At 39.6% G+C, this 27,801-nt stretch overlaps 1 long non-coding RNA gene across 1 annotated transcript; it reads right to left on the minus strand.

Annotated features, from left to right (window-relative positions):
• Positions 1 to 187: 187 nt before the first annotated feature.
• On the minus strand, positions 188 to 27,801 carry LOC117875651. The gene is made up of 3 exons (XR_004645311.1): positions 27,673 to 27,801; positions 18,498 to 18,602; positions 188 to 249 (listed from the first exon to the last, which is right to left on the minus strand). It is a non-coding gene; the product is annotated as an uncharacterized LOC117875651 (long non-coding RNA).

Raw genomic sequence — 27,801 nt, forward strand, 5'->3', positions numbered from 1 at the left:
CTGACTCCAGTTCTACTGATAATGATATAATCACAACCAGCTACAGCACCAGTGTGGACAAGGGGCATGACATCAGTGTCCTGATGTCAATAATACAACTGTGCTGTAGTGGGTTAGGCTACCGCGTGTTAATATTCTGCAACTACTTAACCTGTAATTAGCAAGCAATGAAGACATACCATAGTCACAGGGCTAGACTGTGACTCTTAGGGTGTGGTTCCCAAACTTCACTCACAAATACCAGGAGACCTGTTGGAGAAGGAGAAAAGAGGTGGATGCGGGGGTGGGGGCAGACTGTTCTGTTAAAGAGGTCACATTGTTTTCAGAGTCTACACCCACTAGAATTCTCTTCAGAAAGGTCCTCAGCTCTTTGGGGGTGCATGCTCAAAAAGACGAGCTTCACAACAAATCACAAATAAAAATATACAGCTAGAAAATCCTCTCACCCAGAGAACAGAGACACATTTCCTCTATAAAAAAAAAAGAGCTGCTTTCTGCTCAGTTTACCTTGTTATATCTGTTCCTAGTAGAGGGGCTCCAGCTGCTACAGTTGATTGCAATGTTCTGCACATGAGAGAGCTATTCCTCTGGTCCTAAGTTCCCATTTCTCAGTCAGGCATTGCCTGTTTTTATAAGTGAAACTGGATTGTGTCAGGAACCATAATACTGAGGACCCCATTTGGGTCCTGAGGTGTCTGTTTTCTGTACCTTAGTATTACCAAACCCAAACATTCAAAAATCATGAGATTTTAACAAAATAATCCATTTGGGTTCTTTTAGCTTGCTAACGGTTTTTGAGCCTTCAGGGGGGTGGGGGGTGGAGGGATGTCACTATTTCCAGCTAATATCTGTAATCTGAACTAAAAACATACTTTAAAAAAAAATGAAAGCTGAGATTCTCATGTAATAACCTGTCTTTGTGAGCTTGTTTTTTAGAAAAAACACCAAATAGCATAAGACTCATGTTACCACAAGCCCTAACCTAAGGCCTCAATTTAGCAAAGTGTTAAAGCATTAAAGTACATCCCTTTTAAGCAATAATACTTAAGCACATGCTTAAGTTCCAAATGCTTGAGTCTAAATAGTTACACCTTGTCAGGGGGTTGAAGTCCAAGCCTGACAGCACCATACAGTGGTGAGAGTCAGTGGCTGGGGTAGGGAAACCTGGGCCCTCTCTGCTCCAGCAGGCTCCAGCCCAGGACCCTGCGAATAATAGCCCAAATACATGGCTTAGAGGCAGGTGCGATGCCAGTTCCTTGGGCTACTTCCTACCCCGGCTTTGGTTCCTCTATCTGTGACAACGGTCTGTTTCTTGATTCCCCCTGGAGTTCTCTCTGATCACGCTCTGGAAGGTCTTCCTTTGTCAGGAAGGGCCTACGGAGGTTTGTCAGTGGGGGGGCCTGGTCTCAGCTGCGCAGAGCCCTGGCGGCTTCTCTGCAGGAGCTTGCAGCACACAACTGCTCACTGGCTTTGTCCATCCAGACTAAGCTGAGCTGCTCCCTTTTGAACCCAGCCTTCAATGTCAGCATGCCCTGCAGGTGAGACTGAGCAGTGCCTTCTGGGCCCAGAGCTGTTCTTTAAACCAGTGTGGGGCTCGTACACTCCATCACACACCTTATAATGTGTGTAAAAGTGTGCACATGCACCATAATAGGATGCATGTGTAACTTTAGAGGCCATTTAAAAAATCTTAGCCTTTGAATTATAGGAAATTCAGGATATAATACTTTGTGGAAAAAGGAAGGAAGTTAACAAAATACCATGCTTCATGTAAAATAGAATAAAGCCATCCATAAAATGTGTTTCCTTGTGAAAATCATTTCCATAGAAGTATGAATTTATCTAATGAATTTATGTATTATTTTATTAACTGAAATAGCAGTACCCACCCCTTTGAGGTTCCTGCACAGACTGAACAAAATTGAAGTATAGGGAAGTGACATACCAAACACTTTGTGGTGTCCCATAAGCCTAGAGCTCACTTCAGTTTTCTCATATCACTATTTCTTTCTTTTTATAAAAATAAGTTCTTTGTTAAAAAGCACTAACAGCTGAGAAAAATATGTCGCTACCATTGTAAAATGTGTATTTTTCCTTAGTTTGTTCATGTTACCAACTGTGTTTGTTACCAACTGTGTTTCTTTAAGTGATATTTTCCCACCCATCTCATAGAGTGTATCTGTCATATAATATATTATCACGGTGAATTCTTTTTAGTATTTGTTTTGCTTTATTTATTACTGAAAAGGATGTTAAATGGTTACATAAAAATCTGTAGAAATGACCAAAGTTACTCTACCACTCTCCTTGCCTTTTTGGTGTTATTTTAATTTATACAAGTATTTTTCTCTAGCCCTTTATATTTTAATGGACAGGCTAGTGTGTATGTGTACTACTGCTCCGCTGGATGAATCCAAAGTGTTCAGTTCTTCATCATAGGAAAATGACTACTACTATCTAAAGGAATTTCCCCTTTAGTTCAAATGTTATAGGCCAGTGGTTTTGGAGTACCGAGTAGCTGAGTTTTACGATATGACCACCATCTCTGTGAAGTTCTGAATGGCCACAATGACCAGCACAGTGACAACAGTGTAGTTCTAAGTAATTACAGTTTGTTACAATATTCTGGAAATACTTCTGGACAATGGGTATATTAACTCATTATAGTAACTTTATTAATGTTTATAAGCTGCCAAATAATATTTTAAATAATATTTTTAAGAAAACAAGTAAAGAAATTCCTCTTTGTCAGAATATTCATTCTAGCTCATATAGACTAGTACCAATAGTAAGAGGAAGTTACAGTGTAAAAGGGAAATAAAATAAATGTGGTTTTTATTGTTTATCTTATTGCGTACAAAACAGAGATGCTTTGGTAATATTGTATTGTATAGTGAAATTAATACAAATTACTTTGTCTGTAATCAATTTGAGAAGTTTCTTTAATAATTTAGGTCCAATCTACATTATAAACACAGTTGTAACAGGGGTCCATGGCTAACCCAGACCCAGTTACAACATATTAACTTTTGTACTGTAGGAGAGATCTTAACTATGTTTTGTAACCACGCCAAGGTACACCCCAAAATGGAACTGTGTGCTAGCCAGATCCACTGGTGTGTATCTGTAGTTTCAATGGGGCTTTAGGCCCAGTCCACATTGGGGTTCAGTCTCAGTTTGTTGAACAAGTTTGAAACAAGGTGTTAAAGCAGCTCAGGCTAACTTGTTTTGGTTAGGCAGCCAACATAGATAGTTCCAAACCATGTTTAGAATTTCTGTTCTACCCTAGCATTTGTGCTCTACCCTCTCGTGTCTTAAACCAATTCAAACCTAGTTCTTGGCACAGCATAGGCAGGGCTTAAAAGATCAAAGCATTGTCCCCCTAGGTTGGAACATGACTACCAAAAAGTCTACCCACAGCTTATAAGCAAACAAACTGAAGCTAAATGTCAAATGAGTTTATTTCCAGATGGGTGATACAATTATTAATAAGCCAGTAATCAAGTCCTCAAAATAATATAAAATGCACAGCACTACCTTTGACATTTTGACTGAGATTAAAGAGTGCAATTTAAATCACTGCAAATTCCTCATAGATTTCTTATATCAAAATTCTGGACAGTTACAATTAATGAATAACTAATTTTATATATTTTTAAAAAACTGAGCTTAGGCATTGACATCTGTTTCTGCCTATGGTCATTCATTACTCAGTATAAAAATTTGGTATGTTCTAGAACAGAACAAGGATTGTTCTGTTTTATTTTTGAAAGTTTTATGTAGGAAGATTTGTGTATTTTGCATTCCAAAGACTAAATTCTCTAAATTGTACCACCCAGATAAGCATCTGAACTTAGTTTAATACAAAAGCATTAAATAATTTTAGAGTCTATACCTAAAATCTATACTATTTTCAAGATTAAAAATATATTTGTGTGTAAGCTCTATGGGGCATGGCTTGACTCTTCTCTGTGCACAGTGCCAAACATATAGTCAGTGTTTACTAAATAATAATACACCAGTCAACATGCTTTCTCCTTATCAGCCAGCCTCATAAATAAAACTTCTAGGCTGCTTTAACTTTTCTGAACTGCTAAATCCACAGAAATATATATATTTTAAGTTTCAAGCATGATATCCAAAGTATCCAAAGATCTGTTTTCTCTCTGCTCCCACATTTTTAATGTACTGTGATCTGATCAGTGAAGAAAGTGGCAAACTACAGGATTACTATAGAAACATATTATTTAAATACAACTGCTTTTGTGCACTTTTAATTTATTCTACAGGTGCTGGTGACAGAGTGAAATTAATTACGGTCTAGTAGAAAACCTATTCAGTTTCACATGTTATCCTGGGGCAGTACAAAAGCTGTTTCAAAATTATTAATAGTAATTCCTCTAAAATTTTGCTTGTGTCAAGTTTGTACAGCTGATTTTGACTTTGCTACCCCTGATTTCACACAAACTCAGTCTTCTTGAAATTTCTCATGTGTGCTTCTCTACAACAGGATAATTTTCTTTGAAAATTTGTGGAGGGTGGGGAGATGGATGAGGAAGGAAGTAATGGATAAGTTGTCCATTAGAGATGATCAATTGAAAAAGCAGAGGCATTTCACTTAAAAAAACCCCACCCTGTTCTAACTTGGGGGTGGAAGGGGGAGGAGGAGAGGGCTTTGTATTTCAAAACCAGCTAGGCCTAGACACACCGTTTTTTTTTTTTTTTTTTAAGTTGGATTTAGTGAAGACTTATGTCTTTGATTACATTGTTTTTAGAAAGGTTTGATGGTTACAATCACAGTTTTTCAATCCTGATTTATGCATAGGAAGAACGTAATAAATCAGCAGGTAGTGGTTCTTTGTGTATCTAGCTTTTCCCCCCCTGTGATGACAGTCCCAGTGTATGCTGTCTTCAAAAGTACACTAATATCTATTATTCTATTTTGAAAAAAAACTTAGTAGCAAAATTTGATGTTCTACTGACATTTCATGTGTTTGCATTCAAATCAAGTTTACTATTTCTGTGAGAACACACCATGGCTACATCCGCTGCCATATTAAGGAGCTATAATTCACCATCATTGCAATTCTACCAGTGTTAATAATAATGTAGGCTGTAGTGTACACAGGAAGTTGTGAGTAAACACATTTGAGATGTGTCCTATGTCCTTTATAGCTAAGGCACAATGATGATCCCATGATTAAGGCACTGGAGATGTATTAAGATGAATGATTCCAAATAGGGATGAGTGGGAAACAGTTTTCTTATTATGCAAGAGTTTGAGTTTTTTTCCTGTCCTGAATCGTAAAGAAAAGTCTAAATCTTGAAAATGTTCACAAACTGACAACCCAGAAAAGTTCAGTTCAGATCTGTCAAAACAGTTATTTCAATAAATTTGAAATAGTTTGTTTACATTTTGACCTTTATTCTTTTTTTAACCATTTTTAGTATAAATTAAGATAATTTTTTAAATAAAAGTCATTTTGAACTAAAGACCACAACTTGGTTTAGAAAATATCAAAATGGAATATTTAACAAGTTTGAACTCTTTTTACCATTTTCTTTTTTGAGTTGGAAAGTTCGTTAAAACTGATCCTTTCCCATCAACAATTTTAGTTTAGCTGAATTGGCATTTTTCAGCAAAAATGTGTTTCTTTGAAAAATTCCTCACCAGCTGTAGTTTCAGTTCTCAGCTTTGTCAGACTTCTGGTGTGACATGGGCAAATCACTTAATTTCTTTCTTTCACATCTCAGACAGTATTATCCCTGTTTGACAGGTGTCCAATACCCTATGTACTTATCAACTATCCAGGTGGTGTTAGGATATACTAATTAATGTTTGTGAGACATTCAAATAATGTAGTAATTGGGTCCTGATAGATACAGAACCAGCCTGATAGATTAACTAAAGCAAATGTAGAGACCCATTAGACCCATTTTTGATGAGTTTTGTTAATGTTTCTCTTTAAAAAGACAAGCTGAATGAACTTAATAGTAATTAGGCTCTTCTTCAATAAATTATCTGTAGACAGTAACAAACTTACCATTATTTACTATCATGTCTTGAAACTCTCTTTTTTAAAGAGAAGGTTATTGAAAAGGTGTTGGGGGATTCCACTGATTTCTTTGATTTCTATTAATAATGTGTTTAGACTACAGCATGGAATTAGAATTGTATTGATTTTCTTCTAGCACTGGAAAAGGGTAAGGAGTTAATGTAGAATCTATTCTTTCAGCTTCTCTTGATACTATTAGCCAAAGTTTATTCATCTGCAAAATCTTTCAGAAGAACTTGGAGTTGATCTTCACTAGCTTCTCTTTCTCTCCAAGAAGTACCAGAGGGTACTGCTATACATTTCTTCTTTCTCTATATCCTCTGATTGTGGGGATCCCAGGGTTTTGCTATCACCCTTCCTGTGTTCATAAGAAGCCTCTAGGTGAAAAAAATTAGATATTTTTGGCTGCAGCATCACCTATTTGCTGATTATTGTTGATTCTATGTTTCCTTTTCACAGAACCCATATTCTCCAGTCTCAATCTCCAGGGATGAGATCTTCAACCCCCCTGGCTGCTTTATGTCAGATAAAAGGGTCAGAGTGATGTAAATAGGTCCCAAAAGCCCTGGTTCCAGCTGATGCAGAATTCTGCGGATCCCTTTGTGAGCCATGGTGTAGAGGTTTGCTGGGGGGCGGAGTAATTAGGGGCAGGAAGATTGTGTTGCGGTGGGAGGTTGGATGCTGTAGAGATTCCAGGCAGTGCTGCAATCCATCAGGCAGTGCTGCAATCCATATGACAGCCTCAGAAGGCAGCCAGAATTTAGTCAGGCCCCAGGGACTGCCTAAATTATGCCAGGGACCTCTCTGGCCCCAGAACAACCTACAATCAGGACAGAATAAAGGTGGCTCAAAGTCACCTTACACCCCCCTCCTCCTTCTCCTATTAGAGAGACAACACATAATCTCTCCCCTGGGTGTCTGATAGAGAAGGATCTAAATTACAGTAAACTGGTTATGTTTCAACCCAGAAAAAGACAAAGGAGAGTTAGTCTGAGGAAACATTTGCCTTGTAAAAGGCAGTTAAGATCCATTGAGAGACTCTTGCAACTAGTTCCTAAGTTTCACTACTACATGACCAGTGCAGTTTTTCAGTTGAGGCTCTGCTCCCTCTGCAAATTACCCTTCTTGGCAGACCATCAGAGCCAGAATCTAATGACCTTCAGGGCACATGCAAGAGACATTTATTTTGTTGAACAGTTGATTGACTGTTTTTGTTTTTGCTAACGGCATATCTGATTTGTGTTTAAATTCAATGCTTAGCTGCCTCAGCAACAGGCTCTGTAAAAACTAGTAAATAAAATATATAAATTTTATCCCTGCTTTTTGCCATTGAGCACCAGTTATAATGGATTGTTGTTATTCTCCCCATTTAGTTTTAATATCAGTAATGGACAAATATTATAGCTTGTTTGGTCCTCTGTATATTTCCCCTGTGTGGCAGGTCCCAGCTCCTCACAGCATGGCAGGCCCTGCAGGCAACTCATCCTCAGCCCCTTCCTAGTTCTCCCAAAAACTTGTTTGTAGTCCTGAGTACTTAAAGCAATGGTCCCCAAACTTTTGAGGGTTGTGCCCCCCTCCTGTCTGTACCCCCCCGCCCCCTCCCCGGAGGCAGGCCAAGAGCAGGGATGTGGCTCGGGGGGTGGGGGAGGTTGGACGCGAACAGTGGTAAGAAGGCTGTGCCTTGGGAACTGAGTTATGGCCAGAGGCTGAGGCTGGAGGTGGGGGCAGGGCCAACAGTCAGGAGCGGAGCCATGCCGAGGCTGGGGAAGATACAAATATCTTCTGTTGACATCATTTCATTCTTTATATATTTGCTAAAATATGTTTTTTGTCCCATACCTAAAATTGCCATGATTTTTATAGAATTCCAGAGCCGTTTCCACAGGCTGTAGGGAGGATGACTACATTATATTAAAAGGAAACTGTCAACTTGAAAGCTAGTAATTAAAAAATAAAAATAAAAAAAGAGTTTGAAGTAGTTTCAGGTAATACATTTGCCCATAAATTTCTCTAACAAGTTTTGTGATTTTACACTCTATTTTTCCTGTTTTAAAGTGTTTTTATCTCCCTTGTTGCAGTGAAGAGCTGCACAGTACAGGTCAAATTTACCAACAAAGGCCCTGATTATGCAAAAACTCATGTACATGCTTAACCTTAACCTTGAAGTCAATGGAGTCTTGTATGTGTAAAATTAAGCATGTCTTTGCAGGATCAGGCCTGAATATGGAAAAAAACTATAAATGACTGCAGTAAGTGTTGTCAAATTCACAAAGTGAATACTTTGAAAAAGAGACTTTTTTCTTTTCTTTCATCTACAGAAATCATAGGCATTATTTGTAACAATAGCAGAGTAGTAATCAGAATGTACTTTCTAAAATGATTAGTGAAAAACAGTGAAAACTAACTTGCAAACTAACCTTCAATCTGAAACTTTTTTCAAGGAAGATTGTCCAGTGTCTTCTCAGAAATGACGTGTTTGGTTTCTTTTAAAAAAATGATTTAAACATATATGAAAAGTATGTCTGTACTTTTCATGGAAGATCTTCCATGGTTCTGATGGAAGAAATAAGTGTGGTTTCTGTGGAAATCCAAGAAATTATAAGATATTTTCCATAGAAACCACAGAGAATTTAGACTATTTTTAATAGTTACCACAGAAAACATATTATGAACCATTATTAACTGCATCTGACCATTCAAGTCAGAAACCAGTACACCTTGAATTTGTGGCCTAGATGGATACAATCATCAATGAGATTGTAAGAATAAGAGGGAATAACTTTAAAAGTGAGGATATTTATGGAAAAGCAATGTACCGTGGTGGTAGCTTTCTGCGTTTTCTCAGTTCCACAGATGAATATTTTTGTTTGCATAAGGGCTTTCACCCTCTCAGCCCATCTCTTTCTACTGCCAGATCCTACAATTAAGTTATCAAATCTACATCATGCCAATGGGTCATAAGCATGCCTCTTGACATTTATGATTATCACTGTAGTACAGGTCTTCAATCTCTTCCTGTTGCTTTAAAGTTTAAATAGATTAAAAAAAAATTCCCCAAATACCTTTTTACAACTGGCTATGGAGGGAATTTCTTCCTACCCCTTTCATTTAGCTTATGCCTTGAAGAATAAGAGTTTATATATATTGCTTATTAAAAAACCCATCTAATGTAATTAGCTAGTTTCATTCTATACAAAATGGATTTTTATCATCTGTCAGGGAACAAAATTCAGCTCACGAGCATTAACGTGGCTACTGACTCTATTGTTCTAGGCTCTGCAGACTGTTGAATCAATGGGAGTTAGGCCCCTAAATGCCATCAATAATCTCACCCTATGTGTATTCTGCCTGTTTTTCAGGGTGTTCTTCTTTGACAGTTCCTCCCACCCATGTTCTTCTAGAGCTCCCATTTGCTGCTGCCATGTAATAGTCTTGCAGCCTTCAAATGCCTAACCAATCGTTCCTATGATAGCTGAGTGGTCACAGAGGGTTTACAATGTATTTGCCAAAATTTAAAACAAAGAGTCTTCACTCCAGTGTGTGGCTGGGTCTAGCCCTTCTCCTTGAGGGTCTATCTTTCTGCTCTCTATCCAGCAGAGATGCACAGGGCTTCTTACCTGGAGTCTGACCTCCCCTTACTCTTCTTCTTTTTGTGTTCTATGGCAAAGCAGACTCACTTGCTGAGTCTATGACTGCCAAGCACTGGACACCAGAGATAATTCAAGAATTAAAGCCTTTCACCTTTCCCAGTATTCTTAAAGCACTGCAATATTGCTTATTTTTATAGGGCCCCATTTTCCTGATGCTCTTACTTGGCGTTGCAGTGAAAATTTTGATACTTTAAGGCCAATACGTTTTTCATATAAATATCCCCTTTTAATGGTATACTCTTTGCACGCCCAAAGGAGATGATCAACTGTTTCCTGGACCTTGAACATCCCATATCATCAACCTTTATGTTTGTTTCTTAGAAACAAATTACTATTTAAGCCACAATGGCCAATTGAAAGTCTAAATAGAGCCACTTCATTCTCTCTCTCAGGGCCTTGCAATATATCAGCATTTTTTACTCTTGGGCATATTTCCCAGAATATTTCCCCTCCCCTCATTTCTTTTGTCCATATTTCCTGCCATTTCTCTCTCAATTCATTTTTAATTAAACATTTTAAACTCCAGTTTACTTAAAGGGATCTCTAAATCAACTTGGTCATGTTTGACAGCATTTTTTGCCACTTTGTCAGCTCATTGCCCACTACCTCTACATGCGCTAGGATCCAAGCTGTTACTATGATTACTCCCAACTGTGTCAATTCTGTTGTTAACAGAAATATTTAATTAATATGTAATTTCTGCTATCTGAAGTGCCATTTCTGCCCACCAGTAGTCCTGATTGGGTATCAGACAGGATGACCACGGCAGCTGAGCACACATCTATGAGCCAATTTAATGCCATCATTATTCCTGCCAGTTCAGTCATCAAAACAGTACACAATTTGATAGACTTACAGCTTTCTTGATTCCAAGCAAAGGAACGCAAAATGCTGTTCCCACTCTTCTAGTTTTTACATCTTTGGAGCCATTGGTATTCATTTGGCATTTATCACAAATGTATTGATTTGCTATATTTTGCACATTTAACCCTCCTTTTTCTCTTTTAATTTCATTATGCAATTCCATAATTACCTCAGGAGGCATAATTTTCCAGTTATAACACATTTTCCCAAAGCTATAGATTTAAACCTCTTTGAGTTTTTCTTTTCCCTAAGATCCTTTGTTCATGCTTTAACCCTACTTACTTTAGGCATTTTGAGCTTTTGCCCTACTCATCGACCACTTAATTCCCAGCATTCTCATATCTTGGCTTAGTGTTTCCATCTTCTAGTGTTTCTAATGTCTTTCACCCAAAAGGTTAAGTTTAAAAGTTTCATTCTTAAAGTAATAGGCATTTCACCCACAGCTATTTGCAGTACACACAACAGCATTGTGAATGAAGGCACCACATGCAATTCACAACACCTGAGCTTGGCCTGAGTCAAGCTTTTTCAGATTTGTTTTTGATGCCAAACTGAAAGCCTGGCACCCATACTCAGTAAATAGTGCCAAGTGAGCTTATCATCAAATATCACACCTAAAAATGTGAAGCTTTTAACTATATTTATTTGCTTTGCATACAGATACAATTTATAATCTTTTTAAATTTTGTTTTTAATGAATATGATTCCCTTAGTTTTGTCAGTTGAGAATTTAAAGCCCTGTATTGTCCCATTCCAGACCCTTCCTTAGTGCTTCATTTATTCTTTTAGGAACTATTTCAGGGATTTTTTTGGTCCATAGGGCACAATTGTCAGCAAATAAAGAGATGCCTATTCCAGCACTCCTCTCTTTGGAAGATCATTGAATGATTTTGAATAAGGAGAACTTATGACACTCCCCTCTGGAGTGCCATTTCCCCCTTACTCTTCCTCTGCTCTTTTCTCTTCCCCCCAAAGGCCTGATTGGGTCACATGACCCACCGGACACATTGCCACCTGGAGAGGTGAGTTAATTGTGTCTCAGGAGGGGCTCGGCCTATCTACCCTAAAAGAGGCCAGCCACCCTGTGACAGCCCCCTTGAAAATTCCAGCGCGTAGTAGTTTTTATGCACTGAGGTACCAAATGTATGCTCTGGTGGAAATGCCATTGATTGCCAGTTAGGTGAACCATTGTTAATTTTAGGAATCCTGCCTAGGCACATCTTTGTGAAAATTTAGCCCAACATCATTTTTAACACATTTCAATACAAAGATAATGCCTAAGGGCTTAGTCCTGCAAACACTTATGCATGTTCCTAACTTTATACATAAGTGATCCCACTGACTTCAATTAAACTATTAACATGCATAAAGTTATTCATGGTTGTTTACAGGATTAGAGCCTAATTTTGTAAAAGATTAGTTTGTTTAATTTAGAGGAAATCAAAAAGATATATAAATTTATTTGTATTTAAAACACTACTTCTGATTTTTTTTTTTAAAATTGGCAATAAGAAATATGCATATGCGCTTGGTTAGGAACTATCTTCTTTTTGTGTTTGTACAGCGCATAGCACAATGTAGTGCTGGTCCATGACTAGGACTCCTAGGGACAACAGTAATACAAATAAACAATAATAAATAATAAGAAGAATGCAAATGGTAAGCTAAGGGTAGGGAGTTGTTAGGAAATATCTATGGATTTTTAATGCACCAGGGTGCTATATAGACAGTTAAGAAAAAGCAGTCGGGGCAGTCAGGAGACTGGGCGAGTTGGGTAGGGGGTGGAGTCCTGGGGGCAGTTAGGGTGAGGGGTCTCGGGAGGGGGTGGTCAGGGAACAAGGAGCGGGGGGGGGTTGATGGGTTGCAGGTTCTGAGGGGGGCAGGACGTGGATGGGGGTCGGATGGGGGGAGGCACATGGGGCTTGTACTCACTGGGTGGCGCTCTAAGTCTTTGGCGACACTTCGGCAGCGGGTCCTTCACTCACAGGCCAAAGACCTGGAGCGAGTGAAGGACCCACCGCCGAAGACCCGGTAGGGAACCGGTTGTTAAGATTTTGGCAGCTCATCACTGATCTTATCTCCAATAGAGAGCCTGCTGTCAAGAAGAGCTGATATTAATTATTCAAGTCCCTAATGATTACAGCTGTCACGGTGGATCTCAGAGAGAAAGTTTTTGAGACAGCCAGGCTTCAACCTAGTGAGAACTTGAATAATTAATATCAGTTCCTTGAAGCAAATCTTGAATCAGATAGGGAGCCAATGTTGTGGATGGAGCATCAGTCTCTGTACTTACTAGGCAAGTCACTACATGCTGGTCCAGAAGAAAGACAAATGATTTTCATGGACAGATACACCTAGAGTGTTTTGCTGTCTTGTTGGAAGTAAAAAGGCATGGCTCACACATTTAGGTCTACATCTGATAGGAAAGGGACTTCTCTTCTAGATAGCTAAAGACGGAAAAGGCTCTACTGGACACTGTTGCTATGTTATCTGGTTGTCTAGCAGCTGCAATTAGTCCAGAAGGACCCCAAAACTGCACACCCACTTTAAAGCCAAAGGGCACAGAGTTTCAATAAAAAACAAGTTTTTCTCTCCTACCAACATCATTCACCACCGCATCTATTTTAGCTGGATTGAGCTACGGACGGTTGTTTTTCATCCAGATATTTATCATGCTCAAGCATTGAGTCACCCATGTGATAGCATTTTTTGCGCTATGAGAACAAGATATAAATATGTCTTCAGCATACAGTTGACTTTGAAGCCTGTAGTGTCTCACTCTTTCCAAGTGGTTTCACATATACTTTGAATATGCGGGAAATATTACTGATGTTTGTGGAATACTCATAAAGAGTTGTGTATGTGAAGTTGACTGTCTACAATCAAAAGTCTGGAGGAATTGGTTGATACTGATGAATAAACTAATAATTCTTCTAGAAGTGTTCCACTTTATTGTCAGTTGTATAAATTAAATGGGGCATGGCTAAACAAATACCGGTAAGTAATGGAATACAGAGCCTGGCAAATTTGACTCTGATAAAAGAGACCAAAAAACATTGCCAGCTGATGGCTATTGGTGGCCTATATGAAATGAGTTAATGGTCTCAGTCCATATCCTAGTCAGTTAATAGACATCACACATCAGAAGAATCCTCCCCATATTTGATGTAATTCCTGTGAGGAAAAATTCAGAGAATAGATCAAGGGCTCAGTGTACATAGGACCCAACCCTGGTGCAAATTTGTTGTAGCTATTGAAGTTATATGAGAGGTGCCTTGGGCCCACTGACTAACCTATATGCTCACCCTTGAGGCTGTCCCCCTCAGGGGAGCACACTGGTTGGGCACGGTTTGGGAAACTGCTTACTCATACTTTACTTGTTCTGTGGATAATAAAACAGAACTTAAACTCCAGGGGTTTCACTCTGGTATCTTTTAGAAGCACTACATTCGTATAAAACTATTTTTTTAAAAAAAGCTGTCTGTAATCATTATTGGCATATACATCTGACTTTACTAACAATTTTCAAATGCATTATTTGTAACTGGAACAATCACTGTTCCTCTAGTCCCTTCTCTTTTTCAGCGTGTCATATATTTGTATAGTGTCAAGGGTTCCCAAACAGAGAAGATGCCTTATTATGCTAGGTACTGCATAAACAAATAAACCAACAGGCCCTGCCCCAAAAAGTTTACAATGTACACATCCTTGTGTTCTGCATCACTGCATAATAGATACTCAATGGCTACTTAAATGTCCACATGGTTTACATTGCTTAAAATTAAAATGATAGAAAACATATTTACAGAATGACCTGGAAGTATGTAAAGCACAACAGACTCTTTCAGCGGAATCAGATATAAATTAGATACCACAGTAATGAGTGCCTTAGAAATACCTAATATACCTAATTTTTTTGTATGAAGACACAATAGAGAATAATCTCAGCAGCCACTGTATAAAACAGTCCATGGTGATTCAGATATGATCATGAATGCAAATGATTAACACACCCATAATTAACTCTGCAGAAGTAAATTCTTCAGAATCTGCCTCAGTGTACACATGAAAAATTGTGTCCAAATAGGTACAGTATGTACTGGAGTTCAGCCTAACACTTATATAAATTTCCTGTTGAATATTCATTGAGGGCAGGGACTGAAACCTTCTGTTAGATAAGTGCCCAATCACCAGGCTATAGAATCAGTCTGTTTGGCCCAGTGACTAGTCAAGTATTTTATACAAAGTGGATCAGCTTCAACAGGAGAGACCGAGAGCAACCCAGCCTAGAATAGCCAATAGTCTAGTGGATAGGGCACTCATCTGGGCATGAGGAGACCTGGGTTTAAGTCTCTGCTCTAGAGTATCTCTGACATACCAGGTGAGTGACAGGGCTATTAGGAATAAAGAGATGGGGCAGCACTGACAGGACCACTGCTAAATCCCCTTGTGAATCTAGTCTGGAAAATTGAAACTGTTCATTTAGATATTTCAGAAAAAAAACCTTCTTTCATTTCAAGCAAAACAATTAGCCAAAAATCAACACAAATTCGCAAAAATTTTCAGTTAATCCAAATCTGCATTGTCAGAAAACGTTTTGGCCAAAAATACCACCCAGGTCTAATTTATATTGAACATTTTTTAAATGTTAAACAACAAAACAAAAAGAAATCATAAGGATTTCTCGATAGATGACTTTCTCCTCCCACTCTTATACACTCTCCAGATCAAAGTATTACATCACAGCAACCTTCCTTGAGCGAAGAAGATTGGATGAGGCGTCCTTAGGAGAACACCAACACCACTCTCATTTTAGCCAGTGGTTGAGCAGTTCATTGATCTTTGTCTATATTTAAATAATAATGGAGATTTTCTCACAAAAATGCATTTGAACACATTAACACTAATTAAGCAAACACTATAAATATGTGAGATATTTAAAATTATATATTCTTTTGACTTGTGTGTATATTCAGATTATTTAGTCTAAATCATTGTTGCAGGCTAAGAATCATTCTATAAATCTCCATTCATATTGGCTAAGGAAGCCAGGGAGTTTCTATAGTATACTTTATATAGTGAGAAACCAAGTCCTCTACCAGTATGGGTGTTGGCTAGATAGCAGGACTGGTACATTTCTGCTGTACACATGAATAGGGTGTGGAGAACCCATACAAGCAGTCTGCACTTCCTGTGAGCTGCTGAGCTGTCATCTGCAATGACTGCCTTAGTTCTGACATGCAAGAGTATTATGAGGATGGCAGCTGGCCAGGGGAGAAGTGCAACACTCTTCATTTCAAGGATGAGATGTCTATTCCTTCCAGCTATGGAGGAACCAAGTTTGGAATAATATATGCATTAGATGGGCAGAAAGCAGCCTTTGATACTTTGAATGTTTAATACCCATGAATTTTTCCATCTCTCAAAAGTGTATCTTCCCTGATCCCCACACCCTACGGGTTTGTAAGGGCAGGTCTCCCACATGAAGCATGGCTTTGTTCCAAATAGGTGGCTTCAGCTAATTACCTACTTTGTTTGTATGCTACTCCCTGAAACAGGAGACTCATGAGTCAATATAATAAGCATAAATTACAGCCAATCTGCAGTAGAATAATTTATTGTGTAAACTTGATTATGACTCAGATACCCTCATACTTCTTGGATAAATCTTCTAATTTATTCATTTGGATACCACATGAAAGGACAGGAGAAAAAGTAAAAGAATAGATTTGGCACAAAGAAGGTCACAATCAAGATTTATAGGGCCCATCCAAATTAAGGTAATCTGGCGGTCTAGACATACTCTACATGGGGATCCCTTGGCCCTACCCCAGATTGAGGCACTGATCACACTTCCTGATCTGACAGCAGCTTTCAGAGTTAAGCAGAACAGGGTGGTTCATACTTTGTGGAGCTATTCTTTCAAGCATCACAGCAAGTCTGAATTACACTTGGGTCATGTTTGCAAGCTTTTCTTTGCAGTCATGAAGGCTAGAAACCTTGTTTTAAAATGAAAGCTGAGATTCTGATTTTATCATTCAGTCCTGAACCCAGCACAAGCTTTTGAAGCAGTACCTCCTATGTCCCCAAACCCAGTAGTTGTTTCTACATCATGCCCTGGGATCATGTACTTCAGCTCCAACCCCTTCCCCAATAGCTTTCCTTCCCGTTGTTTCTGTCTCCTGAGAAAGGGCCCTCAACAGATTACCCAGAACCTGAGTTACTTTCCAAATTTACCCTGTTCCCCTGGGGTTTGCTTTATAGGTGACTCAGTATCACTAGCATAACATAAACCTCAGCCTAAAGTTTTCTCCCCAAGATAAGCTGTTTTTAGGATTTTCTTACAGGACCTTCTCCAGTCCTGCCCCATTTATATTCTTGTTGGAGCTAACTTGACTCACTGCACAGCATGACTGAACAGTACTTACTTTGAATTCTGATGTAGGGTTTTAGCACCTGGATCTATGATGACTACACAGGACAGCCCTACTCCTATACAGGGACTTAATCTGCCACCCTGTTACATTCTCCCTGGGTGTTTTTATTCCCCTCCTTCCCCCTGCATTCTACTAGACATCTGCACTCATCCAGCCAGTTCGCCCCCCACTGTATGCACACCCATACTCATCCAGGTACTCACACTCTTGCACATTCACCTGGCACCCCCACTCACCCAGATCCTTACACTTGGAGAAGAGGCTGGAGCTCTAAGAGGCACCAAAGGAATGGTAAAGAGGAAGCATAGGTGCATAGAAGAGTGGGTGCTGCCAGCTGAGAGGCAGTGGTGTAACCAGGTGCAGTTCCTTCTAGCAGTCAAAGGGATATTGCTTATTTGCCTCAGGCATGTTGTCCCACTGAGATCTAGGAACTAGGAGCTGGGGTCTGCTTTCCACAGCCTATCACCTTGTATACACTGGTATAAATAACTATACACTTATGCCAATGCAAAGTGAATTTCAAATGGTGGATAAAACTCTACTACTCTGATATAATAGCATTTTACAACCACTTTGATCCAGTGTAAATTACTATACAAAATGCAGGGCAGTGGAGACTCATGCTCGGGGAGTTCTAAGAGGAATACTCCAAATCTGGAATTTTACTTCCCTCTTGCCCAAACAGAGCTCATATTTATTGACCATCGAGGCACATTGCAAAGCCTATTAGGTTACCCAGATTTTTCTGGGGGTGGGAGAAAGTTTCCGTTTTTGTAGGTTGGGAATGTGTTAGCATTGTCATGCCAACTTTAATTAATTTGTAACGTATCATTAAATATTGTTCATGCAATCAGAGCTGGAGGATAGCTGCATTGTATTATTCAAAAAATAAATACCGGTACATTTCCCCTTGCAGTTCTCATACACCATCTATGTGAACTACACTCTAAGTGAATGCTTAAAATAGGTTAAATTCTTATGTTTAAAAGTTTGTAAAGCACTTTCAGATCTTTTAGGATAAAAGGTGCAATATATAGGTGTCTTTCACCCTGATTATTCAGTACCTAACACAATAGAGCCCTGACTGGGGCCTATACTACAACCAACAAATATATATATATAAATAAATATACATATATATAAAACTTAATTATATTGCAAGATATTATTTTACTGAGATAATCAGAGAATACATTTATTCTGGTTTTTAAGCAAATTTCAGCTCAACACTTTTATTTTCATTATTCAGTCCACAATGGTAGAGTAATTTTTGTCTGAGCAGAGGTTGCCATAATAGGTATCTAGTTCAGTATTTGGTCTCTGATGCTGACCAGATGCTTCAGAGGAACATGCAAGAAATCCCATAGTCTCATTCATTAATTTGTATCCCTTGGTCATGTATCCTCTTATTCATCTTCTCTCTAAACTAAACCATCCCAATCTCTTCATATGGAAGTCTTTCCATACTTCAAATTATTTTTGTCACTTACCTCTAACCTCTTTCTATTTCGGCTTGACTTAAATGCAATCAGTACATTTTATTCAGAAATATATCCCCAAGTTACTGACAGTGCACAGTTTTCCCATTAGGTTTCCTAAAGAGGCAAAAAACAAAAACAAATCAGAAGTAGGTCAATAGTTATTTAAAAGAGAAGACAGGCTTCTTGATCTACTAAATTAATTGTAACTCACTTCCATGCAAATTGGTAATTTACCAGTATAGAATACACACTAAACATGTCAGCAATAAGTTCTATTATAACTGGGAGAGCAATGTCACTTTATCTAGTATCCAGACTCTCAGGAACAGTATTTATATTCAAACTAACTAATTTCTGGTTATTATGGATGAACTTAGCAAGTATAGACATAAAAACTTGAATAGGTCATTATTTTTGGAACACACATGTAGGCTGTGAATTTTCGCAGTTCAGTTTACAGAAATAATCTGCACCTCTGACTTTTTGAGGTAAAAAATTAGAGCTGAATCCATTGGAGCAACAGCTCCAAAGCTATATGTTTTATTACATTCAGGGCCATCCCTGGGAGGGTGTGGGGCCCGGGGTGGAAGTGACGAATCTGTCACTTCTGGGACCGACCCGTCATTTCTGGGACTGACCGCACTGGCCAATCACATCAGCCCACGGGGCCCCCCAAAATGAGGGGCCTGGAGCAGTCACCCTGATTCACCGTACCCAAGGGATGGCTCTGATTACATTACAGTACTGGATGGTTTTCCTTTTTGCCTGAATGGTTAGCCAGTATTCAGGATTTTGTGGGTTGTTTCCATTAAGAACCGAAATTGACCAGGGAATCAGGTATTTCTATGATGCAACCCTGTTTATATACAAAGCACACACAAAGTCCTGCTTCCCCAAACACCCCAGGAATCAAACAATAGGAGGCAGTTTCTTTGCTCACAGCTCTAAGTCTCTTTCCAGATAGCATTCTGGCCAAAGAGTTCTCTTGCTAAGTTCTTTCTCAAGGCCATGCTCCTAATGCCTTTCTGGCTGTCTCTTTGGCTTGACTGCTGCTTTCTCTTTTTGTTTCTTAACTGCTTCTACTTGCAGACACGCACATCTCTATCAAACAATAAATAGCAAAACCACCCCACCCACATAGCTAAAACAATAGGAGCCACATGAAAGGGCAGTCAGAAATTCAGCTATCTTATGCCAAAAAAAGAAGTTTAAGTGCTTCTGACATTTATCATGAGTGCAGCTTTCAAACTCATCACATCAGCTCCATGGAACAGTCATCTAGTAGGCTGAAATTTTCCAGCCCTTATCGCTGTCGGAAGGTGAACTTCTTTTTTTTTTAAATAAAATTTTGAGCCAAAACAGTTAAACCATTTTGAATTAGGAGAGAGAGAGTTTATTTGTTTGGGGGTGGGTGGGCGAGAAGCACTTTTCTCAATATAAAATAATTCTTATGACATTTCTGTGATCAATCCTAACACAGAAATATCTGAAGTTGAAAGTTAAAATATACAAGCCATCACTGATAAAAATTGCCTTTATGCTTTCTCCTGAAAATTGGTCAGGAGATCATAGAATCATAGGACTCCAAAGGACCTAGAGAGATGTTCTAATCCAGTCCCCTGCACTCATGGCAGAACTGATTATTATCTAGACTATCCCTGACAGGTGTTTGTCCAACCTGCTCTTAAAAATTTCCAATCATGGAGATTCCACAACCTCCCAAGGCAATTTATGCCAGTGCTTAACCACCTTGACAGTTAGGAAGTTTTTCCTAATGTCCAACCTACACTGCCCTTGCTGCAATTGCAGCCCATTGCTTCTTGTCCTATCTTCAGAGGTTAAAGAGAACAATTTGTCTTCCTCTTCCTTGTAACAACATTTTGTGTACTTAAAAATTATCATGTCCCCTCTGAATCTTCTCTTCTCCAGACTAAACAAACCCAATTTTTTCAATCTTCCTTCATAGGTCATGTTTCCTAGACCTTTAATCATTTTTGCTGCTCTTCTCTGGACTGTCTCCATTTTGTCCACATCTTTCCTGAAGTGTGGCACCCAGGTCTGGACACAATACTCCAGTTGAGGCCTAATCAGTGGAGAGTAGAGCGAAAGAATTACTTCTTGTGTCTTGCTTACAACACTCTTGCTAATACATCCCAGAATGATGTTTATTTTTTTTGCAACAGTGTTACCCTGTTGACTCATATTTAGATTGTGATCAGTACTCCTTCCTAGGCAGTCATTTCCCATTTTGTATGTGTGCAACTGATTGTTCCTTCCTAAGTGGAGTACTTTGCATTTGCAGATTCAGATTTGCCTGTGTTTTATGAACCTTTGAAAATCATACAGTGGCATGTCATTTTTTTAAATAACGGTATTTTTTACATTTTACCTAATATTCAGGATGAACATAGTCTACACTGTGTACACAGATGTGTGTGAATAATTATCTGTGTACTAAAAGGTACTGAAATTTTGTACATCAAATGGGCAGGATTCCATAGGGCAAAAGGAACTTGTGAATTTGCAGAAGTATGACTTTGTGTGGTTAATGGCATGGAGCTCAGACACATGTTCCTCTTTCGGTCTACATGGTGCTCCCCTGCTTTAGTTGTCACTCAGCCTCCTGGAGCTCATGTCTGTGTAGGGAACTGCTTCTAGATGGTTCATGTGCATGTTTCATGCATTTGGATATGAATATTCTTCTGCATATCTTCCTTAGCTGCTTGAGCACATGAAATAATGCAAAACAGCCTTGCTCCAGCAGATATGTACACTTTAGCTCTGTTTACCTGCCCCTTAGTTGCTAATTTTATGTGTGAGATCCTCATCGTGGCCCCTTTTATACTGGGTAAACGGGATAGAGTGGTATAAAGGGGCCTTAAATCCCTCATACCCAGTCAGAGGAGAACTTTCCCCTAGCATATGCACTGCAGAAGACAGGTGTCAGGCTTCCTTCCAAGGGTCTGCATGCAAGCCTCACTATTGGGGGTGGGATAGGTGTGTTAGGGATGGAGCCACCACACACAGAACTGCTGAGATTCTGGGCGGTACTGTCACCTATAGGACAGGCCTAGGAATGAGGCTGCCATAACTTAGGCTCCTACGGCTAAGTTATGTTGAGTCTCTCCAGCCTCTAGAGCAGCCCAGGATTGGGAAGATGCAAAGGTGGCCTAAAGCCATTATAGCCCCTCTACCCTCTGGGCTGGGAGTTGTGTGGTGCACCTTTTACAGGCAAAGCACAGAATCTCACCCTATATTTAGATCTTGTTCCCATAATTCAAATTAGGAGAATAAATCATGGTACTGAATTTTTTCAGTAGATTATTATGGGTGTGGGGCAGATAAATTTCAGCAGAAGTATTCTGGGCAGTAATGTTAAATTGGGATGCAATGATAATGTTGTGCTGCTTGCATCCTCTTTTGGATGAAAAGCTTTCAAACTGGTTTGTCAGGAATGAAAACAAAACTTAAGAATAATTGTTGCTCCTGCCTCCCAAAATCTTCATTTTGTACAGTAGGTTTAGAATATGAATTACAGGTGTGGACAGTATCTTTTAATGGCTAATTTTTAATTAAATAATTGCCTATGCTCTTAGATGCCTCTAACTGCCTCTTACATCATCTGAGGGCAGAATTTGGCTCTAAACATTTATCTAGGGAGAAAAAAATTCACCTAAGAAGGAATTACGTAGATTGTGCAAAACAAACAGATGTAAGAAAAATAAAATAGGTCAATTTTTGACCCTACCAACTTTGACTGTCCTTTTAAGTGATTAGGAGTAGATGAATGAAAAATAATATCTGACAAAAGTTAAAGTGGAGAAAAATAATTTTTAAAATTACATCTACAGCACTGGCTACAACAAGCTTTCAGGCACCACCTTCTAACTTTTTTTAAGGAGTCAATGGTACACATTGACAGACCTCAATGATTTCCTGATACTTATGCTACATTGGGATAATGAGCTGTTTTAGAAAACATGTTAACTAATAACACACTGTTAAACACCACTCTGCACCTAGTAGACGGAATCAGTCCTATGTTAGGGTTAACTATGACCAGCTGATATGTCTTTAAACATGACTGTCTGTCCACAAGTAGATGATAAATATTGTTTTAAAACATGTTTATCATCAGCATCCTTACTTGTATTAGAGTAGCATCTAGAGGACCCAACAGAGATCAAGGTCCCATTGTGCTAGGTACACACGATAAAGACAATTTCTGCCCCAAAGAGCTTACAATCTAAATACACCAGGCAGACAAAGGAAATAAGGGAAAAGGGGGAAATAGACATAGAAAGGTGAAGTGATTTTGCCCAATGTTACATGGCATGTCAGTAGCAGAACTGAGAGAACATGTTTTCTAAAACAACGCATTGCTCCACTGTATACAAAGCCACAGAAGGGAAAATGCCTCAGAGCTTCCTGGGGTTAAAATATTGGACAGACAAAAAACCGTTTGAGTGGAACTAACCAACACTGTTTTTAGCAAACTCTAAAGAGTTGAGAAGGCCTGCATATACCATTAAAACTGAACTATCCTCTCACCAAATTTGTCCTTCCAGGGGAGAGTGAAGGTATATCACAAAGCAGTATGGAGACACTGACACACTCTCTGCCAATGTTGTGCCTATTGTAATCAACCTGCTGGCTCAATACCAGGCAGTGTGCAAACCCTCTATGCAAAATCTAGCTACCAGAAGATCTATATCCCTCAGAGTACAGGAAAGGGAAGTACAGTCTGAGGTCACAGGAAATTAGGCTAGAAAGGAAGCAAAGGTTGCATGAGAATAAGAACTGCAGGGCCAGTGGTAGCAGTCTCAGAGTTGGTTGAAGAAGGAAGTATGGATAGCAGGTGGCCTAATAGCTGGGACTGGAGAGCTGGGTTAAGACATATCCTTCTGCTGGTAGGGGATCAGCAGTAGCCACAGCAGAAGTCACAGGACAATGGCCTGGAGGCAAGAAGACAGGGCTGGAGAGTTATTCTGGAACCTTACCATCTTTTATTTCCCCTTTAGACTGGAGTGCCCCCAAAGGCTGGGTTGGGAACTGTTGAGGCATATCTGTTTTTTTATTAGAATCATAGAATATCAGGGTTGGAAGGGACCTCAGGAGGTCATCTAGTCCAACCCGCTGCTCAAAGCAGGACCAATCCCCAACTAAATCATCCCAGGTTTTGTCAAGCCTGACCTTAAAAACTGATAAGGAAGGAGATTCCACAACTTCCCTAGGTAACCCATTCCAGTGCTTCACCACCCTTCTAGTGAAAAAGTTTTTCCTAGTATCCAACCTAAACCTCCCCAACTGCAACTTGAGACCATTACTCCTTGTTCTGTCATCTGGTACCACTGAGAACAGTCTAGATCCATCCTCTTTGGAACCCCCTTTCAGGTAGTTGAAAGCAGCTATCAAATGCCCCCTCATTTTTCTCTTCTGCAGACTAAATAATCCCAGTTTCCTCAGCCTCTCCTCATAAGTCATGTGCTCAAGCCCCCTAATCATTTTTGTTGCCCTCCGCTGGACTCTTCCCAATTTTTCCACATCCTTCTTGTAGTGTGGGGCCCAAAACTGGACACAGTACTCCAGATGAGACCTCACCAATGCCGAACAGAGGGGAATGATCACGTCCCTTGATCTGCTGGCAATGCTCCTACTTATACATCCCAGAAGGCCATTAGCCTTCTTGGCAACAAGGGCACACTGAGTCATATCCAGCTTCTCGTCCACTGTAACCCGTAGGTCCTTTTCTGCAGACTGCTGCCTAGCCACTTGGTCCCTGTAGCAGTGCATGGGATTCTTCCATCCTAAAATAAGTGCACCTATGGTATAGGCCCTTTTATTTCTGGCAGCTCTTGTAAAGGAATCCTCATTGTTACTTGCAGTAAAGGTTAGATCCTAGTGCTTGGCACACCCATAGTACTTACCTCCAAGCTCATACAGTATTGCCAATGCTACATGTAGAAAAATCACGAGTCAGACCCTCCCCTTCACAATCATGGGATTGGCTTTAAAATAATGAGATTTGCTAAAAATAATACATATGGGTAGAAGGTGTTATTTGCCTTCTGATTTTTGAAGCCTTAAGGGGAAGCCACCTGCTCCCAAAATGTCAGTGTGGTTTCCAGGATCAAAATCCAGTTTTAAATATACATGCTAAATGCATCCTTCCCACTAGCTGTTCAGAGAGGAGCCCCTTACCGTCTACTAGCCCATGGGTATTCTATGCCTCTTTCACACCCATCACTATCCTCTGCACCTTTCTCAGTCTCTTCCTGCTCCTCACATAACTTTTCCCCTCAGACTCCTCCTGCTCCCCATAATCCTGCAACCCTACATCTGCCTCATGCTCCTTTTACAGGGTCTCTGCTGTGCCTCCCAGTTCCTGTCTCCTAATGGTGTCCTGGCTAGTATCCAAGCCAGAAAGTAGCAGCAAATCTTGCCTATGGACATGCCTTTGGACATGGACATGCCTATGGGCATGCCTTTGGTTGTTAGGGACAGGATCAGTCCCACATCCTGACAAATTGTGGGGTAATGGTTGCCATCTTGCTGGCTTCAGCTCATTGACAGTAATGGGGGATGGTAGCCATTTCAAAAAAGAGAAAATTCACAAATTGGCAGCTTTTCTTCATATTTTCATGAGACAAGTAAAAACCACCCCAAAAACCACTAAGGTCATGATAAACTTGTGAGATATAGCAACACTGCCCATGGTACACTCAGCATGCTACCAGGCACCAGGGGACTTGTGTACCACCACACTTCATAATGACTCCCTGCAGCAGGTTCAGTTACACTATCTTGTGGCTAAATGACTGAGTTTAACTTCCAGGGTTGTCATTATGCCACTTTTCTTGAGCACTAAATTCACAATTAAAAAAACCCCACAATCTTTCTTCCCACCTCATCACACCCCCAAAGAAAAGGTGATGCTACATAGAAAAAAGACCCAGGATGGAGGCTATAAGAAAAACAATGTTGCAGGAAACTTTAAACAATGTGAGATTAATTTGTCAAGCTTATACATTTTGTTTTTAACTTTGGTGTCATGATTCTGCATAAAGTGAAATAATACCAGGAAATAAAGTGCAAAATGCAAAGTAAATTTACCAGCTACCATTGACTAGGTTGATGACTACTTATAAGTGGTCTGGGTAATCACAGGTAGTTTAGGCCCGACTTCATTTTAACCTAGTTCTTGCCTCACACACTTCCTGTTTGTTTATTCATCTTTCACTATCTTAGACTGTGAGCTCTCTGTGGCATGGACTGTCTTATGCGTTATTTGTTTGTATAGTGCCTAGTATAACAGGAAACTGATCCATATTTAGGATCATTGCGCACTACTGAAATAGCGTAATAAAGTGGGTCTGACCACTTGAGACCCACTATTTAAAAAAAAAAATAATCAGAACTTTCCTACAGTTATCAACTAGTAGTCATTTATAGTACTACATTCAGCCTATCTGCAGAAGACGATATTTGTCATAATAGCTGGCAAATATTTTTAATGGTTTATACTAAAATGAGTAGCTAGAGATAACGGCTTCCAAAACTGCTAAGCTAAACAAGAAGGTTAAGTAAGTCAAAGAGAGAACTGAGAAAACTGAAGGAAAGGTCTGGCATAAATTTTACATGGATTGTAAACACTACAGGGCAGGGAAAGTCATTTAGTTTTATATTAGCACTGCTAGGTCCTGGTCTATGACTGGGATGCCTAAGCACTATCACAATACAAATTAATAATTAATAAACTGCTGCCTCAGATAAAATACTTAGTGAAAGTACTCTTGTCTTTAAATTTGAGTTGAGCTGTAGCAAATTATATTTATTGTGGAAATATGAGCATAATCAGAGCCCCATTTGTGAAGGAGTCTCTACTGAGTATTTGAAAGTATTGTTGGAAATGAAATGAAAGGCAGGAAATTAAATAGGTAGACAGAACGAAGCAGAAAATTAATTGTCAAGCTGACTGGTACCAAGAACAGTGAGACAAAGCTCCTGGCTAAGAAATAAATAAAAACGAACAAAAACAAAAAAACCTTTTTATCTTTTCTCTGAGGATAGAAGATTTTCATTCTAACACCATGCCATGACTCAAACGCAAAGGAAAAAAAAAGTTAGAGATTTTAATACAGAGCTGTACTGGTTCATGGAAAGGTATTCTAAATCTTCCATTCTGTGGGAAAATTGTTCCAAAATTACCTAAGCGACTTAGGAGCCAAAATTCTATTAACTTTCAAAGTCAGTAGGACTTAGCACTATTTTTTAGCTTGGCCTCTGACACACTTTGTGGGTATAGGATTTTTTTTGTTACCCCTTCCCAGAAATGGGACCTCATGATCCAGCTGTCCTAGCCCCCAAGATTGGTCCTGACCCCCACATGGGCTACATCTACACTACGGGGGGGGGGGTCGATTTAAGATACGCAAATTCAGCTACGTGAATAACGTAGCTGAATTCGACGTATCGCAGCCGACTTACCCCACTGTGAGGAAGGCAGCAAAATCGACCTCTGCGGCTTCCCGTCAACGGCGCTTACTCCCACCTCCGCTGGTGGAGTAAGAGCATCAATTCGGGGATTGATAGTCGCGTCCTGTTGGGACGCGATAAATAGATCCCCGAGAGGTCGATTGCTACCCGCCGATTCAGGCGGGTAGTGTAGACCCAGCCTTAGTCACCTCAGCTGCTTAAGCACACTTCTTCTCAGCGCTCCAATCTTGTGGGCCCTCTGGGTTACAGTTGAGCTCTCCAGGAACATGGGATAGGTTAGCACAGGGGTAGGCACCTATGGCATGAGTGCCGAAGGCGGCACATGAGCTGATTTTCAGTGGCACTCACACTGCCCGGGTCCTGGCCACCAGTCCGGGGGGCTCTGCATTTTAATTTAATTTTAAATGAAGCTTCTTAAACATTTTAAAAACCTTATTTACTTTACAGACAACAATAGTTTAGTTATATATTATAGAAAGAGACCTTCTAAAAACGTTAAAATGTATCACTGGCACGCGAAACCTTAAATTAGAGTGAATAAATGAAGATTTGGCCCCTGGTTTAGCACATAATACACAGATGTTGATTCCCAAACCAATCATCCATTACTTTGCTAGCACAAGAGAAATACAGATAGAGACAAAACAGTAAAACATCTATACACTCTTCCCTGACTCAGTTTCCTCACCATTCTGAAGCATTTTTGGGGATTTGGTCAGAGTCCTCTAGGATCTGCCCCCTCCAATATATGGCCTCTCCTTTGAATTGTGGAGTCTCTCTCCAAATCTAGCCAGCTTTCTTCTTCTAGGTCCCACAG

The sequence above is a fragment of the Trachemys scripta genome, chromosome 3, assembly GCF_013100865.1.
Source record: "Trachemys scripta elegans isolate TJP31775 chromosome 3, CAS_Tse_1.0, whole genome shotgun sequence".
NCBI lineage: Eukaryota > Metazoa > Chordata > Testudines > Emydidae > Trachemys > Trachemys scripta.